Source organism: Mustelus asterias, chromosome 7 (assembly GCF_964213995.1).
Source record: "Mustelus asterias chromosome 7, sMusAst1.hap1.1, whole genome shotgun sequence".
In the NCBI taxonomy this organism is placed as follows: domain Eukaryota; kingdom Metazoa; phylum Chordata; class Chondrichthyes; order Carcharhiniformes; family Triakidae; genus Mustelus; species Mustelus asterias.
In genome coordinates this window covers 81,492,878-81,508,436 of record NC_135807.1, presented here as the reverse complement: position 1 = coordinate 81,508,436, position 15,559 = coordinate 81,492,878, and the positions used below count along the sequence as shown (strand labels likewise).

Below are 15,559 nucleotides of genomic sequence, written 5' to 3'. Positions count from 1 at the left end.
TGCTCAGATCATGCAGCTTCCCAGCATAAACATTGTGCTCGCCTGAGTCGCCGAACAGCCACTTCTCCACAGGAGACGTTCAAGGGCAAGTTGTATTGTACCGTAATTCCATACATCCTAGCAAGCAAATCAGACATTCACGGATGCTTAGGAAGAAACTGCATGGACGGAGAGTGGGAACACCTCTAAATGGAGGATGGGTGCTGGGTAAAAAAAAAACACCATAATGCCAAGAGTGGTCCATTGTTATGAGAGCAAACGCAGATGCTGGAATTTTACTGTCCCGCCTGCCACGGGAATCGGAGCGGGTGAGGAGCGGACCATGGAAAGGTCCATTGACCTCGGGCGGGATTTTACAATTTTGGGACGAGCGAGGCCATAAAATCCTGCCCAGACTTTAAAATCATAGAAATTATACCACAAAAGGAGGCCATTTGATCCCTTGTAATTGTGCCTGTTCTAACTCTTCAGAATCCTATCTGAACCGTATGACCATTTGGAAAAGTGAAGTGGGCACTGAGTTACAACCCTACCAAAGAAGAAACAAGGTATTGCCTTGGTGTTGTTGCTTTCTACAAAAAATAAAGTATATCGTGAGCTTAATACTTATTAGTTGAATAATGATGACATTTTGGAGGCCTTCTATTATATTTCTTGGCTTAAATTTACTCGAAATATGATACTTTAAAAGCCTGTGAAGCAACCCGGACTTTGGCAGATATCAGAAAACGGATGATCATTCCATCAACTTTAACAGGTTATATAAAAGATTGGCAAAATTCAACTCAGGGATTCCTAGAGCAAAACTAGTGTTTAAATTGCTGGATTGTGCTCAGGCATATCATGTGGACAGACTCCTGGCTTTAACTGGTGTTCAGTTAATGGCGAGAGAGAGAGAGAGACGCTGATTGATTAGATGTCCTCTGCCTTGAGAAAAGTTCCAGGAAACATTTATTTTCTTTAGCTTTCATGGAACAAATGGAACATTCCATGTTGACACAAGGAATAGGGGTCCTAGGGATTGCCAGATTTCAGAATGGCTTAGATGCAGGTACCAATGGAAGGAATAAAGACAGGCAATATAAGAATTAAAACACTTTAGCAGATTTGGCTATTACAGCAGAAGACTGAATTGGAACAGCAATAATAGGCAAATAAATTCCAAGACTGCCCAAGGAACAGTTAATGAATCCCTCAAGTGTGACTCAAAGACCATTACACAATGAACTATTAGAAGTGGAGAGACAGGGTCCTTGAAATGACAAATGACAAAAAGAATTCTGAGAAAGAGGATGAAAATAATGTTGAATTAGATCATATTGTGCACATCACAAAATGTTATAATCCTGTGATGAATAATTAAGGAGTCTTTTAACTGTGCAGTGCTGGATAGTGCTTGCATTTCATCAGTATGAGGGCGAAATTGATCAAAATGTTATTTTGATGAACTAAGGAGTGAAAACCAATGTAAATATAAATGCACTATTTGCTTTAGGTTTGATGATGGCAATGTATTGAGCTCACTAAAGAGAGTTGCAATTCCATGTATAACAGCTGGAGTAAGCCATTTTATACATACTGATGTACTCTCTAGTGAGGTACCTAATCTGTTGATTAAACCTTCTATGAAAGAGGCTTAAATTAAACTTGACATAAAGCAAGATAAGGCAATTATTTTTGGAAAGCCAGTGGATGTGCAGTTTACCTGGTCAGGGCTACATTGTACCCCCTTAATAAAACCTGATGTTTCTTGGTCAAGTACAAGATGAGTATTAATGGCATCAGATGATAAGAATCAGAGAGGCAAAAAGCTAATTATTTTAAAGTCACACAGATCTTGCTCACCCTGCTTGCCATTGGTTAGAAATCCTTCCAAAAGGTGCAGGAGTGGTTGATGATGAGTATAAAGGCTAAAAGAAGGGATTGGTGAGAAGTGTGAAATCTAAAAGAAATAGAAGATGCTGTGACATCCTATTATAAATGGCACATGACTTTAATGAGATAATTGCAATGGGTCTAAAGGTTTGAAATGAAGTTTGAAATATTTTCCTTCTGTATACCTGTTACTGCATTTAATCTTTCTATATTAAAACATAGGAAGGACAAAAGATTGTTATATACACGATTATGGAAGAATGGATAGGGTCCAGAACTGGGGCATTAGCAAAGTTTTCCATTGATAATGGAGGGGTTTTGCTAGAGACCTTTGTGAAAATATGGACCTACTGTCATGAAGACTACAACTGGAGATCCTTTCGGCAATGGATTCTGTGGATAGAATCATGTGTTGATCAATGAAATGCTCCATAAATATGTAGCTGGTTAACCAGAGTTCCCTGAGTAAAGGTGGCTTATGTAAAGGTAGTTGGAGGATACAGTCTTTATCAAATTATCTGTAGGCAAAATTTCAAATTGCCTTCTGTGCTGTGCGATGGTCCTGCTGCTCCAGAAGTTACAATTAGTTCTATTGATTGGTATATTCCATCCTCCCCCTCCCCCCACACCCCCTTGGCGTACGTTTTAGTGACACTTGCCACTGTCAACTGGGTTTCCCATTGTTTGCACCCTCTACCACCAGGGAGCCCGCGATTGGAGTTCACCATCAATGAGATCAGGTGACCCATTTCCTTTAACCACCTTCCTTTATGGTCTCCAGTGGAGAGTTTTCCTCTGATTCCCATTGACTTCAATGTCACTTGGGCTTGTTAATGCCACACTCAGTCAAATGCTGCCTTGGTGTCAAGTGTAGTCACTTGCACCTCACTTCTGGAATTCAGCCCTACTGTTCACTATTTAAAGAGATAAAACAAAGAGAATTTGATCAAAAACAATACTCTGCAAATATTGGAAATCTGAAATCAAAACAGAAAACCGTGGCAATCCTGAGCAGGTCAGAAAGTAACTGTGGAAAGAGAAACGGAGTTTCAGCCCTGTGTCCTTTCATAGAACTGGGAAAAATTAGAAATGTTCTGAGCAAGTGAAATGGAGAAGAAGAATAACAAGGAAGGTCCATGATGGAGTGAAGGCCAGGAGGGGTGAAATGACAAAAGATTTCATGGTGTAAGGCCAATGTGGGTGGTAATGGGAATTAAAGTAAGAAAATTAAAAATGCGCCCAGAGGAGGTAACAATGGTAGAAAGCTGAATGGCTGCATCCACAAGTGGAAAAAAATGAGAGAAATTGATAGATAATATAAAACAAACCAAACAAAATGGCGAGTAAGTTAGGGTCTAAAATTGTTGAACTCAATGTTGAGTCCAGGAGGCTATGAAGAGCCCAATTGGAATTTGAGGTTCTTTATGTTTACTTTGAACATCATTGGAACACTGCAGCAGGCCGAGGACAGGAAGTTCAGCGTGAGAGCAAAGTGGAGAACTAAAATGGCAGGTGACAGGAAGCTCTGATCACAGTGACAAACTGAATGAAAGTGTTCCACCAAAGCGGTCACCAGTCTGCACTTAGTCTCTCCAACAAGAGAAGGCCACATCATGAATAGCACATACAATACATACTACACTAAATTGAATTTTCTTCTTCTTAGGTCGTCCCACGGAGTTGAGGATGACTTACTTCCACACTAAAAATGAGTTCTCGGGTGACTGCGGAGTCCAATCCGTGACCTATAGACTGTCGGAGGTGGGGCAGACGATGGTTGAAGGAATGGGGTGGTGCCTGGGTTGCTACATGCTCCTTTTGCTGTCAACGCTTGGCTTCAGTTTGCTTGTGGCGATGAAACTCCAGGTGTTCTGCTCTTTCCTGGTTTCTTTTCCACCATTTTGGGTGGTCTTGGCTCAGGGACTCCCAGCGTCGGTGGGGATGTTGCACTTTTTCAAGGGGGAAAAATTGAATGAAGAAAAAGTGAATCACTGTTTCACCTGGAAGGAGTGTTTTGGGATCTTTGATGGTTAGAAAGAAGGAGGTAAAAGTGCAGGTGTTGCATGGAAAGATGCGATGGAAAGGTGGGGGTTTTGGGGCTGACTGAGGAGTGCGTCCGATTATTGTGAAAGAAATGGTCCCTTTGGAATTCTGAAAAATGAGGGGAGGGCAAGTTTTAAGGTGATTGAAATGACAGAGGACGATCTATGAAATATGAAGGCTGGCAGATAGAAAGTGAGGACAACCTATCGTGGTTCAAGGAAAGGGGGGAAGGGGTGAGAGCAGAAGTATGTGAAATAAATGGGCATGGTCAAGGGTCCCATCAATTCTCATTTGAGGAGAAAGGGAGATATATCAGAAGTGCTGGTATGGAAGGTCACACCGTTCAAAGTGGCAGCAGAGATGGAGAAACTGGGAGAGTGGAATAGTGTCCTTGCAGGAAGGATGGTGTGATATGCAGACAAGATAGCTGTGGGAGTCTTTGGGCTTATAGTAAATATTCTTTGATAGCCTATCCCCAGAAACAGAACAGAGAAGTTAAGGAAGGGAAGGGTCAGAGCTAAACCATGTGAAGATAAGTGAATGATAGAAATTGGAAGCATACCAATGTGGTGGCACAGTGGTTAGCACTGCTGCCTCAATGCACCAGGGATCCAAGTTCGATTCCCAGCTTGGGTCACTGTCTGTGTGGAATTTGCACATTTTCTCCGTGTCTGCGTGGGTTTCCTCCGGGTGCTCCGGTTTCCTCCCACAGTCTGAAAGATATGCTGGTCAGGTACATTGACCATACTAAATTCTCCCTCAGTGTACCTGAACGGGCGCCAAAATGTGGCATCCTGGGGATTTTCACAATAACTTCATTGCAGTGTTAATGTAAGCCTACATATGGCCACTAAATAAATAAATAAATTTCAGGTGGAACACAGTGTACCAGAAAAAGAAGTGAGGGAGGTGGCCAGAGTTTGACAGGCACATGGAATGTTCCACAAAGTGGTAGGTATAGCTGGGATCTATGCAGGTACCATAGCAACAATGTTTATTTAGAGGAATTGTGTGCAATTGAAAAGGAGAAGTTGTTCAATCTGAGAACAAATTCAACCAGGTGGAGAATGGTGGTGGTAGACAGGGACTGGTTGAGACGCCATTCAAGGGAAACATGAAAAGCACTCAGACCATCCTGTTGGGGGATTGGATGTCTATGTTGAAAATGAGATGGCTAAGAGCAGGAAACTGGAAATTGTAAAACTGATGGAGGGCCTATAAATAGTCATGGATGTAGGTATGGAGAGACTGGAGAAGTTGTGGAAAGATTGAGACTCGAGATGTAAAGAAATCAGTCCGGTGGCGCAGGAGATAGCTAAATGAATGAGTCAACCAGGGAAATCCTGGATCTTGGGAAAGGGGAAAGAGGTAGAAACAGGCTGTTTGGGGTTTGAGTCCTGGTAGGTTGGATGCTATGGAGGAAAGATCTCCAGAGGAGATGAGCTCATTGACAGTCCTAAAAAAAATGGCTTGATGTTTGGTACTGGGGCTCCTGGTCTAGGAGGAGGTAGGAGGAAGTATTTGAGAGCTGCCATTTGGGCTCTGCTAGGTCAGTGCTTTCCGACCTTCAGCACCCCCACATCCTGGTTGTTAAACCTTGAACCGTGTCCATTCCATTTTGCTACTTCTGCCATCACGCCTTCCCTTCCTTCCCAAAACAATGAGAGGGTTCCCTTGGTCCTCACCTAATCAAACAGCCTCCATATTCAATGGATAATCCTCCACCAATTCTGCCACCTCCAATGTAATGCCACCACCAAGCACATTTTCCTTTTTCTACAACTTTCAGCTGTCTGAAAAGACTAAGATTGTTCCCCCATTGACATCCTGGTCCACTCATCCATCAAGTTCATTAACTGCTCCCCTTCCCCCAGTGCCTTCCATGCAAGCTCAAGATGTCCCATAACCCCATATAACCACAGCTAACTCCAAACTCAATAACTGGAAATATGCATTTCACTCAAATCCCTGGTGAAGGGTTGCAGTGAATATATATTTTCCACGCACAAGTAATTGGTTTCATGACTCACCATGAAAAGCAATGCACCCCTCGTCGCTGATTTACACTTTTGCCCAATGATTTTATATACATATCAGCTAGTCCTGCATCCCAATTCTTACCACATAACCTTCTGAAGCAAGTGCATTCCTACATCATTTTAAAAAGCTCAACCATATCTCAATAGTTCCTCACCATTTATTGTAGACAGTAAGGAGAGGAAGAAAGGAAAGTGACTAGAAAGGATGGGGAGGAGGTAAAAGGATGATCAAAGACAACATTGCTTAAATGGAAGGTGATCGTGTGTGTGTGTGTGTGTGTGTGTGTACCCAAAAATCATATTGCAGAAATGGGGAGAAAAATCGCAAAATAGAATTGTTTGAAAATAACATGAAATCCAAAGATTGCATGACTTTCATTCTTTATTTTTCAATTTTAGTATTTACGTCACAGTTTTGGATTTCTCCTGTGTGTCAATGTTGATAACATGCATAACATGCCATGATATTGAATCATGTAAAGGCAGAAGTGGTATAAAAGCAACATTATTTGGAGAAGAGACTGGAAGAAGTGGTATAAAATCTCTGCATACCAATCAAAATTGCCTCATTGTAGGATCTATTCTGGTTTGAGCTGGTAGATTACGAGTTGTTAATTAGTCAGCCAGTTCTGTCCCAATCTGACACATTTGAATGCCTGGATGTTGCAACTTCAGAAAAACTTCTGGAACTTTCTAGAAACATGAACCAGTTCATGTTTTTAGAAAGCTCTACAGAGATGACAGAGAATAGTGCTAGAGCTCCCAAGGAAATCTGAATTTAATCTTCACCTTCAAATTCCAAGAATTGTTCTCTGAAGTAGAAGTTAAGGTTAGGTCTGTTCCAACAAATTCCAGTGCTTCATTGTCTGGCCTTTCCCTCCAAGCTATGCCTTTGTTCTTACCAATTGTCTCTCCTCCTTCCGGTAAGGCACTGACCCATGTAAAAGTACACATTCGTGGTCATATGCAGCCCTATGATATCTCACCCAAGTACTTATTCATCAGGTCTCTCTCAGTGAGTGACAGCATTAGTTCACCATCCAATGGAAGGAGAGGCATCATTAGCTAGCCCATGGCCACCATACCCACATTCTACCCAAATGCATTACTTCAGCATTGGATAAGAGTCGGAAATGGGAACGAGAGCTGATTCTTTCTCTATTCCCAGGGAACACTAAGACCAACTGGGGCATTATTGCTGCTGCCTTACTTTAGATCTCAAATAATGCAATAAGGATCAAACTTAATTGCGTTCTGATCGTTATGGTTTATTGCCACATTATTTGGTGCATTTGCTCAGTGAGCCATAGATAAGTGGACCAAATGGCATCGTGTAAGCAATTAGAATTCTGCTGTTCCTTGTAGTTTCCTGAAAATACAGTAATAAGGTGCCTCTGGTATTGATTGTGCTTTACTTTGCATGCAAATAATATCAAGCATTCATGATTAATCTTTATCAGTGTAAATCAGGATCACAGAGTACATTTGGCACCATTCCAATATTTCATATTGCCAATGTTACGTGCAGTGCCCAAAATACATCAGTAATTTGCAACGGCGCAGCCCATTTAAGATGATGTTCTGTATAGCTCAAAAAAAACTGAAACAGGAAAATAAGCATGTAACCCTGGGAAGAGTACTACATGATGTCCAAAGCTGTTATATCAGGTGCAATAGTGATCAAAATAACCCAGCCTAAAAAGTAGAAGTTGAAACCAATACATTCATGGGAAAAAAACATTTGCTGCTTTAAAAAGATGGTGGTAAACAACACAATAAAACTATAAAGCAATAAATTTAATCATTTACTGTAACAGGTTTTAACAATCCACCCACTCTAGATGAACAGTATGTGATATGCTTATAAAAAGATTGAGCTCAGTTTTTCCGACTGACAACAAGCACAGAAGTGAAAACTGTATCTAAATTGGTTGTAAGCGGTTCTTGTACTAGACCAGACTTAACTTGCACACTGAAGGTTGATATCTGGGATCTCAAGCATTTATACTTGGTACTTGGCAAGCTTTTCTTCCATAGTCTTCCAGTAGAGAACTTTTACAGGAGGTGCAGTCAATGGTCAACATTAATTTTCTTTAAAAATTCAACAGATTTTCCTTAAATGAATCCTTAGAGGACATGGAAATTTAAGTTTTCCAGTCCTTAATTGCTCTTGTGGAAACGAGGAATGAGCAAAAGAAGCATGTTATATTACAGTGTGACATGTTTGTACACCCAGTTTTCATTGTGGATTTAAGAATGTATAATGGCAAAATGTTACACAACTGCTAAAACTTGACAACAGAAGTTAAGTTTTTGTCGATGGGAAGTGTAGACAGATGCGCAATTCCAATAATTTTACAGATGGTGCCCTTATGCCAGTAATCAGATAATTAAAATATGTGATCATTGTAAAATAAAACACAAATAAAGAAAATACTTTTTTAATCGTGAATACTAAGCAGTGAATAAGAATATTTCTTACCAAACGATAGCAAAGCATTAGAGTGAATGGGGACGCCTCAAACTAGAAATCAATCTTAAACTGTGTGTCCCAGAGTGCCCGGGTCCACATTTGTTTCTCCTCTTTATAAACGACTTCCACTTTGAACTATCAAGCCAGATCTTACTCTTCGTAGATGACAGCCTAGTCTATAGAGCCATTACTGAAACAGTAGATGAGATTAGCTTTAGGGAGACCAAAACCATTTTGTCAAATGGGCCAATATGTGGGGAATTAAATTTAATATAGGGAAACACAAGATGATGCGAATCAACTATACTAAATTTCCACAACTACACAATCTGGGATTCTCCCAGCCCACTGCGTTGCTCAAGTTCGCGAGGTTCACGACCAGCATTCAGAAATTGGCACGGAGCTGATTATCACATAGAAATGTCATGGAAATTGACATGTTCATATGGTTAGTGGGCCTGGGACAGTATTCTCCGGGCCTGCTAGCGTCTCCCTCCCCCCGCCGGGAGTGGGTCACTCCAGCGGGGCTTACAACTGCTTCCCACTAATGGGGAACAGACATCCTCACCCCGCTGGTGGGGACAGAGGTCCTTGAGTTCCACCCCCCCAGCAAGACCAGGGCAGGGGTGGTGCCCCTTGGAACCTTTTCCCGCCTGTTGGAAACTTAGTTTTGTTTTGGGAGAACACCAGCCATGTATGATTCCCCCCTTAAAGTTATTAAAGAATGCTGTTACTTAGGAAACTGCATCCAAAATAATATAAAGTTGAATGTACAAATTTAATACATCACACTTCCCATCTGCATAACCTTAATTTCTGTTGTCAAGTTTTATAGCTTGTGTAACTTTTTACCCTTATAAATTCCTATATTTAAATTTAAAATAGAAACTGTGTATACAAACATGTCACACTGTAATGACACCCTCCTGCCAGTGGTTGGCGGTGCTGTAACATTTTGATTTTATATCTCCCAGCTCCTCAGCCTGTACTGCAGAGAAGCTCCAATACTTCAATGTGGTTTATTCCTCTGTTCTCCGATTTTACTATTCAACAATAAATGCACAATAACATCAAATTATAACATAAAATTGAGATAGAACATGTAACTTGAAAATGGGTACTAAATGATGCCACGCACCTTTACCGAATTATCCCCACCCTTTAATCCCACTTCACTTTCAGATTGCACTTTGTTTTGGCTCCTTATGTGTGGCTTCTACCAACTTCTCTCTTCATGATTTTTTGGTAATGCTAAGTAGCAATGCTTTTATGTCAACAATTGTAATTCAAACTGCCAATGAAAATATTTAAAATGCGTATCTCATTGTAAGTGCTAACTTGTCATAACTCTACCAATGGTGCTGCTATCACCATTCTCATCTTCAAGATTCCTTGGTCATTGGCCTTGTCAACATCCAGTCCCATTCCTTGTCCAATTGTCTTTCAACCTGACACCAACTCTTTCCGACCATTGCCACCGCCCAACTTGCATTCACTCCTTTTGTTACGCACCATCTTAAATCTTTCTTCCTGTTCGCATTCTTCAAACCTCCATTCTTTCCTTCTATCTCACTGCTCCCACCTTTTCTTGTCACTCTGCAGCCAGTCAGCCTCCTGCCCTCACCTTGGCCACTTTCTTGCTGCCAATTTGTTTTCCCTCCACATTAGTCCCAGTCGACAAGTCTTTTAGGCCTTCCTCCTCTTCCCCAGCTCCATTGTCCAACCATCTAAGCAGCATTAGCCTCACTGCTATTCCCTCCTGCCTTCCCCCCATTCTAATTTTTCTCAATCTCTACCAGTGAATTAGCTCTTGACACCACAAACCAACTCTTCCTGGGCCTAATGGGCAGCACGGTGGCACAGTGCCTCACAGCGCTAGGGACCCGGGTTCAATTTCAGCCTCGGATGACTGTGTGGAGTTTGCACATTCTCCCTGCATCTGCTGTGGGTTTCCTCCAGGTGCTCCAATTTCCTTCCACAATCCAAAGATGTGCAGGTTAGGTTGATTGGCCATGCTAAATTGCCCCTTAGTGTTGCAAGATGTGTGAGGTTTGGGGGATTAGTGGGATAAATACGTGGGGTTACAGGAATAGGGCTCGGGTGGGATTGTTGTTGGAAAGTCGGTGCAGGCTCAATGGGCTGAATGGCCTCCTTCTGTACTGTAAGGATCCTATGATTCAAATGCACCTTCCTTGGACTCCAGCTCTGTACTTCTCCACCACTTGTCTTGGGGCATTTTTAAACTTAGCTGGGAATTGGCATGCAAGCCGAGGAGTCAGTTGTTTTTGGAAACAATTGGATAATATATCTTGCTTATTCAACAAATGGGATTTGGAAAGTTCATCACAGAAGAGGTAACTATAAGTTCCCACTTTCATGATCAACAATGTGTAAAGATCCACACATAGTAAACATACCACCACCAAAACTGGAGATGAGACCAGTAAAGATGAAGGCTGGAATTTTACTGCCCGGCCCACCTTGGAAATTGGAGCAGATGAGGGGTGGACAATAGGAAGGTCAATTGACCTCGGGCGGGATTTTACGGTTTCGGGACAAGCAAGGCCATAAAATTCCGCCCCGAAGAGTTACAGATGCTATCTCAGCAAGTGATCCAGGGACGCACTGATAAGATGGAGCAAACACAGCCAGCAATACAGCAATATTGTTCAGAGATGACATCCTCACTAGAAGATGGTGTTCTGCTGATCGGATCCAGAATTATCCTACCCAAAATAATGCAGAAAGAACCTCTTCAGAAAATACATGAAGGCCATATGGGAATGGAAAAATGTAAGCGTAGAGCCTGATCTATTGTGTACTGGGTTAGCATCTACAAAGATGTTGAAGGAGTGGTATGTATCTACATGCAGTGTATGCCAAAGTATATAAATACACAGCAGGAAGAGGAGAAGATAGTTACCAAACTATTATCCAGACTATGGGACACTGTGGCAGCCAATTTATTCATAAATCTGCAGGGCTACTCAATAGCAGAAAATGTAAGACAACTTTGCCAAGCAAGACACACCTTCCAAGTAACCAGGAGGAAGTAAGACAATAGTTTACTGATGCACAGGTAGCAGGAGGTCAACATTTCATCAAGCATGCTAAATCCTTGTCTGAAGTGTTGAGGAGAAACTGTAGATGTACAAATGAACATTGACAACATCACCAAAAAGCAATGTGACATCAAAGACACCAGTAAGTGATACAACATCAGCAACTTCAAGCACAACTCCTACAACACCAGGAGCAACCCGCACAACATCAGCAGGACAGCCAACACATCACTGAGAATGGTGAACATCAAATCCATGAGATGGGGGCCCATCCTCCTCGCTGAGCCACACAGTAAATAATGTTTCTGAGAAAAGAAAATAAGCTGATGTTCAACGATGTTCAATTTTAATGATAAAATATTGATTGTTAATCTTCTTTGGACATAATTTTTAAAAGTTAATAATTGGATGGTTATATTGATATATAGAGGCATTATATTTTATTAAAGAAAGAAAGATGTCATTTGGTTTTATTATTTCAATATGTCTTGGGAATGATACATTCATGCATATGTACACATAAGTATCTACACTATGGTTTGCGTATCAGTTTAACAGTGCATTAGTTAGCAATCCATTGTGCAATCTGTGAAATACATTTAAAGAAAGCTTCAGCATTTGTGCCTAAAAGTGTGATTATTCCAAACTTCTGGGAACCATCAGACACAAAACGAAGGCAAACAGAGGGATCCAGCGCTGGAGGCACTAATGGGGCAAATGGACAGCAGAAGAGGGCTATGGTTCCACAGGAGGTGAGGACACCAACTACGACCACCCTCACAAGGGAATAGGAGAAGGTGACCAGGAAGGTCAATTGCCGAATTCTGGACTCAAGGATGTGGCAGGTTGTCAATGTCAATGAATGTATGTTGACATGATCTCTCCCATCCACCACACCACCAAACTCTCACACTGCTCAATGCACCAGATTCCTCCATCACTCACCCAGCAATACTCCCTGGTATTTGGGACGCATGCCTAACATCCAGATGCTCACCCACTTCTCTCTGCCCCCGCATACTTCCAGCTGTTCAACTATGGCTGACACATGACCAAACCAGTGCTACACCAACACTGACATTCTTACAGGGCAGGATGGCACAATTAGAAGAGAGTAGAACAGTACCAGACAAGGTCACCTCATGTCCTGAGCCCTACAGAAGAGATTGTTCTTGGCATCATGGGGCTGGCTCTGAAAGGGCCATGGCATCTGGTGTTGCTAAGGACATTAAGGATGATGGCCTAATGCCCCTTCTCAACTTCCAGCTCCCCCTCATCCTGTTTTCTGGCATGGTGAATAAGCTGCTGATGTGTGATTAGGGGTCTCCTGCCTCTTATCCCAACTCTCTCATGCCAACCTTTACTTTCCAATTTCCTGCCTACAGAAAATTCAAACTGCCATCTTCCCAGCCGCAGGAGGGAGAAAGTAAAGCAAGAGCAAACTCTGGAAAACAGGTTCACTTGAACTGATGCTCGCGGCTGCCAGCTCAGATACTGGCACTCACCTCTGGAGCTGGTGTAGAATTGAGATCAGCACATGATGGTCAATGGGCATGAGTGAGCTACAGCCATGACACTGATAAAGGATGGTTCATTTGCTAACTCACTGGAGGGCAAGGTGGCAGATATGTACTGTTAGAGTGAACATGGATGATGACCTTGATGGAGTGACACATAGGAGAGCACTGATGGAAATGCACAGTGAGATGTTGGGTTCATTGGCTGGCCTGTCAGACACCCCTCTGTCACTGTCAAGGAGCATGGAAGAGTCTGATTCCAATTTGGTAGAGAACATGGCACAGAGCTTGCCTGTTCCACAGCTTCTATTTCACCTCCATGTTGTTCTGCGGACCCAAAGGCACTGGTACACCTGCTCCCTATCTTTGTAGGCACACGTCATCCACTTCTTTGCCGTCCCTGCGAAGATGTGGTAACATGCTATGTAAATGCAAGAACTCAATAAAGCCCTGCCAAAAACACTCCAGAACACTTTCAGACATTTTGCACTCAAAAAAGTATATAATATTTAAATTACCAGCAATCAGGCTGCCTGACCCATTAAGTAGCATCAGCGTATGGCCCAGATTGCTTCTTCATGTTTCATTTTCATTATTGAAGGACATAGGCATCTTCTGGGACAGCACATTGGCCAACTTTGGGATCCTGGCATCATGGCCGCCATTTGGGCAGGGACAAGGGATCCTGGATTCAGGATTCAATCCTGGACCGGGGAGCGGCGCGGGCTTGGAGGGCCGAAGGGCCTGTTCCTGTGCTGTGTTGTTCTTTGTTCTTTGTTCTTGATAGCACCAAACCAACATGTTTTGGTGAACATAAGGAAAGGACCTGTTCGCACCCATTTCCTCCATGAAACCACCTGGTCCATGCAGCTACTGGTAGAGCCTGCTCCTGGGAAACCCAGTTAGGTCTTTGTAGAGCTGTTGGAAGCAGCTTTATACAAATAAGTTGCACACCCAGAAGCTTCTGAATTGCAAGTCAGAGCAGTCGTTTATGACGTGCCGATCTCGGTGAGTGTTCACCGACAGAAGTGAACAACAGCCTGGTCCTGTAAACCTCTAAACAGCAAGGAGCTGCGGGGGAGCAGGGATGATGCCCTCATCTCTTGAAATTTACAGCCTTCTTCAAAATTGAAAGGGGTTCCTGTATGTGGAACATAGACGGGCAGACGATTCAAGGTGCTGACTGGGTGCCAGCTGTGAAACTGGGCTAACCAGCTGCTCAAATTGTTCACACATCATATAGTGGAGATGGAGGTACAAGAGGTAACTGGGAGATTTATGTAGTGACCCTCATGGCCAACAACCAGAATTAATGGTGATGTTTTGGGACACTTCTTGTGCACGTTCTCAGCCCGATACAGACCAGTGCAGCAGACCCGGGAGCGGATAGAAATATTGTCTGTGGCATTAGAAATAGTGCCAAGGGAATGCAGCCATTCATTTCTACTACTTGTTCGTGTAAGACATTGCCTCCCTTAGCTCCATGGCCAGGGAAGCTACCTGCCAAAACAACTTGTCCTTTTCATATAGAAGCTGCACTTTTTCTCTTTTTCATTCTCGCAGGGCATGTGGGAATGTGTTGTCCATCCCTAATCACCCTTTGAGAGCAGTAAACACTGCTGTGAAATAAGGATGACCGATTTCCTTCACTAAAGGGCATAATGAACCAATTGGTTTTTTACAAGAACCACTGATAGTTGTCAGGTCACCATTGCTGAGATTACAGTTTAGAGCTTTTTTTATTTGAATTCATCCACTGCTGTGGTGGGATCTGAATCACGTCCCCAGAGAATTGGGTTAGGTCTCCGCATTACTCGTCCAGTGACACTACCACTGCATCACCATCTCCCCCACAGAATGTTATATTGCCAATGTGGAGTGAATGATTCAATGCACAGTTCACCTGACTGATTGACCTCAAGAGTTGTGTCTTAGAACATTGGTTCCCAATCAGTGTGCCACTGGTGTGCTGCGAATAACCCCCAAGCGTGCCATGGAAAAAGATTCCAAATGATTCTAAACTCATGTAGTTAAACTAAAACTAACCTTTGTCTTCAGCTCTGTGGTTGGCATCTCCAAGACCCAACGAACTTTGGGCCTCCCACACATATTCCGCTGGGAAAGAGCTGCACATGCGCAGTTTCAATTTTTTATGTCGGTCAGGCCCATGCACATGACCAACGGGACTTGGAGCTGAAGAGAAAGGTCCCATGCGCCCGCACAAAAAGCAAAAGCTCAAAAAGGGTACAAAAAACCTGGGAGAAGCCAGAGAGACTGGGAAAGGTTTTTAAAAGAACAGGCGAGAGGACAGGGAGAAGTTAAAAACAGAGTTCCCAGCAAGAGGAGAAGGCAAAGAAAATAGGAAGCATGCCTCGATTTTTTTATGTATATAGAAGTGTGCCATGACATATAAAAGGTTGGGAATCACTGTCTTGGAAAACAGTGTGATGATGAAACTGGTCAACAACTGGCAGTTCATTATCCCCTGAGCACAACTGAATCAGTGAAAAAGGAAACTGGATATGGTGTAAAATGTATTCACTATAAGCA

The 15,559-nt window shown here is 42.6% G+C and overlaps 1 protein-coding gene across 3 annotated transcripts in view; it reads right to left on the bottom strand.

The window, feature by feature from the left end:
- Window positions 1-15,559, bottom strand: part of LOC144495816 (hepatocyte nuclear factor 4-gamma-like) — a 145,347-nt gene that overhangs the window by 92,068 nt on the left and 37,720 nt on the right. The gene's annotated exons all lie outside the window — the stretch shown is intronic.